We start from the raw sequence: 4195 nt of genomic DNA on the forward strand, positions 1-4195 counted from the left end.
CTAATGTATAGCAGCTATCAGTAGAAACATGTATCAGGTATCAACGAAACTAAAATCAGGGGATGTAATAAACTACCAATCACTAGTAACCACCTACAGGTATCAAATAAACTATACCAGGGAAGTGATAAACTACCAATTACCACTAGTTATATATATACCATACATATCAGAAGACAATATCGAAAAGATAAGTCAAAGGGTACCAGCCTCAAATAGAAGGTACAATCAAGCAATCCAATGTCTAGACCCCCGTCTCGAATCAGAGTCTTACATCAAACAAATAATACATATATATTTTATTTAGCTACATCAAATGAATAGCTAAATAAAAACCCTAAAACTAAATTAGAACAAAACCCTAATCACATCCAACTCAACCTACCTAATAAATCTAACGAGCAATTAGGGTCAATTACCTAATCCCTAATCGCCAATTAGATTAGCAATCCAAATCTAAACTAAATCTAATAGTTGGCTAGGTTTAATTACCTTAACCCTAATCATTCCATTAGATTTATCTAGACAAATAAATCTAATCACAATTTGACAACTAATTACAACATGTATCAACTAAATATATACTCATCAATCATACTAATCACCATCTAAATCTAATTACAACCTCCAATTCAAATCTACACATGATCATGTAATCCAATTATCCCTAATTCAATATGATCTACAACCAAGATCAATTATGTACATTCAACTAAACAATAACACTTAACATGATTCATCTAGAATAATTCACCTAAAACAAATATAATCAAATTACCTCACAACTTACCTTAATCTCAACTATTGTTGACACTAGAACCAGAATAGCTGCTGGATGAGGTGCCTGCCGAAACCAAAGACACCACAGCAAGAACAGAACAGAACAGAACCTCCCAACCCTAATGTAACTGTTGTCCACTAACCGGATACCTCTGGTGAGCAAGGGAAAGGAAGGATCGGTCACACAAGCATCTCAATATCCCAAATCAACCTTAGAACAGAACCCCTACCTCAAAGATCGGTGACCCCCAAAGAGAAGAGAAAGACTTGGTTGCTTACCCTCGAAACCCTAAGGCATCTTCATGACGGCGATCGGATCTGGCTGATTCTAGTGGCGTCGGATGGGGGAAGAAAGGATCGGCAGATACAACCGATCAGGGGTAGACAAAACCTGGATGAAGGAGACCAGAGGAGGGAAGGATCGATTGGCTGGGAGACGACGCGAATCTTGATCCTCACCCTGCCCTAGACACCAAGGAATCGCCGATGATCGGCGCAAGAAGCCACCGAGATAGGGATCCCTCGGCCAGATCCAGCTTGTCTTCCTCAGCACCATCGAGCTCCGGTGATGTGCTCCTCCGGTCTCGGCGCCGAGTCGTCCGCGAGAGAGAGCGCGTTGAGCGGAGGAAGATTAGGGGAGAGGAGATCGGGAATTCGAGTCAGGCAGAGAGGTGGTTCGGCATTTTTGGGGAAGAAATAAAAAAGAAAAGGAAATATATAATTAACACATTTCCTCACTTAAACGGGTATCTCAAACAGGCTTTATCCGCGCCGTCAATTTATCCACTCAAAACCCATCGTACGAACACCGAAAAATTCTCAGAAAATTTCTAAAAATTTCAGAAAAATTCTATAAGGCTATTTCCCAAATAAACTTATTATTTAAATTTTTTGATATCTCACATTCTCCCTAACTCCCTATTGGAAATTATTAAACTTTGACTAGAAGTTGTTGCATCAACAATCTCTACATTTTTTATAACTATCAAACACATTAATCAAACATAATCTTCCTTAAATATACTGATAAAGCATATTGATTAAATACCAAAACATTATTTGAACATGGTCATCCTTGACCAAAAGTCATTGTACCAATAAAAGATTGATAAGAGCCTATTTAGTCATGATAAGAGGCTTTTTTTTTATAAAAAATGAGTAATTGTTCATGGGGATTACGTCAATTATTTTACTTTATTGGGTTCAAGAAATGGATCACTCATATGGTTAGGATAATTTTTGAAAAATTAAATGACAATGTGAAATTGCCTTACATCGTTTTTTTTGTTGGCATAATAATTTTCATGACCATTTAGGTAACTTAAAAACATTATAAATATGAATATATTTTTATACAAAATAAACATTTCTTTACATACTTTAAATAACTTCCTACGTTGAATGTATAAAAGCTTAAGTTATCCTTATCACATAAAAGTAACCTATGTTTATAACCATATAAGTAGTATATCCAAATGGACATATTATTCAATTCAATTTAAAAGCTAATCAAGTTTGTGTTTCACATCCTTCTCAATATTAAAGACATGATAATGGATACAAAGAAAATTAGCTTAGCTATTCTCCTTATGTTATCCATTTTTATTATTCCAACAACATCTAGAGAGCTTGCTCCTGCATCAACTTCTATAGAAATTGATTTTTTTGATTTACTATGTAAGTTAACATTATTTTCATACACATTGTTTGTAAGCATAAATCTCAAGGTATTGGAATGAAAGATGTTATTAGACTAAGTGACATTACAAATTTAGATAATTACCTTATCTTTATTGTTCCAAAATTTAAATCTCAAAGTTTTTTATACAAAATACTTATTTTTATATGCATGATTATCAAATTACATATACTAATAATACTCATTTCTATTTATTGTTATGCAGTTAACCAACTTATTGAAATTGCGGAAAAAGGACAAGGCATATTTTTCCCAAGGAATCAATTAATTGGAAATCGTAACATGCATTGTTGGCTTTGCTTGGACCCCCCAGACAATATGATTAAACATATCTATAAGAAATATTGATATCTAAAATAAACTACTTTTAAAAATATATAATTGAGAAGTGCATGAGTCACGTTCAAGTGATCTGAGATAATATACTTCAAATTATTTTTTTAAAAAAATAATAGAAATATTGACTCTAACAAAAATGAATATAAATTTTATAAAAATGTTTAAATTAAAAATAAATTTATCATTTGAAAATTTATGGAAATTTTTATTAGTAAATCTAAGAATATACTAAACTATATTATAGTTTATATTAATATGAACTAAAATAATGCTATAATAAAAGATGCAAATAATAAGTAAATATGAAACTATTCAATTAATAAATTCTAACAATTCTTATAAGTGTCCAGCTTTGGTAACTATGGTCCCACGATGTTCTCTGTTGGCCAAAGGGTGGAAGACTTGATATAATGGGATAATGGATCAATTCCTGAAGGGTACTTACTCTTTGGGAAAAAATCTCTCCCACCCCCTAACCACTTGGCGGTCGGCTATAAATTGATTCTGTGATATACCTCCCTCCATATAACTTAGGGACCGGTTGTGAGGGCTCCTAGGATGAGCGTAATCACCTTTTACTATAAAAATATTTGGTAAATATAATTTTGTGTAAAAATAGCATCACTTTTTTAAAATAAAATTAATAATTTTAATATAAAATATGCTTTAAATAGTAATCAATCAACTTTTTGACAATAGCAACCCTAAATTTAGTTGATAAATTAAATAATTTAATAAAATTTAAAAAAAATAATATGATGATGATAATTGTAACGCCTGAAATTTCTCAAAATAATTATTAGAAATATCCTAGTATTTTTCTGAAATTTTAGGATTCTTTTATGGAATTTTTAGAATAGCGGAAGTAGCAAAAATAAATAGAAAACGAAAATAACCTACACGGGAATTGAACCCGAGACCTATTGGGTCCTACGACTTATGGTGGACCCTAGTAACCAAGTGAACCTAGCAGGGCCGTGCTGAAAGGAAAGGGAAACAATTGTATTTATGTTTAAGTTGGCCGAATTACCCACTTAATATAAATATGGGAAAATAAATAAGTGAGGGATATATTTTTGGTTTCCACCGAGAACTTCCTCTCCTCACCCTAGTTTCCGTCGAACCCTTCCCCCTCCTCTTCCTCTCTCGGCGCACCAAGCCCTTAGGGCTCTAGGAGCACCTTCCGACGATGACTCCGACATGAGGACGCTTCTCTCCGCGAGAGGAACGCGTAGACGCAAGAGAATCGTCGAGAAGATCGTCTCCACCGGAAAACTAGCGACTAGATTCGTAAGAAAACTAGCGCAAGAGGTAAGAAACCCCTCACCTACAGTATAAGTAGCTTCCGTATGAATTTTACGCTTCAGTTTAGTAGTA

This window comes from Zingiber officinale, chromosome 11A (genome assembly GCF_018446385.1).
Source record: "Zingiber officinale cultivar Zhangliang chromosome 11A, Zo_v1.1, whole genome shotgun sequence".
Lineage (NCBI taxonomy): Eukaryota > Viridiplantae > Streptophyta > Magnoliopsida > Zingiberales > Zingiberaceae > Zingiber > Zingiber officinale.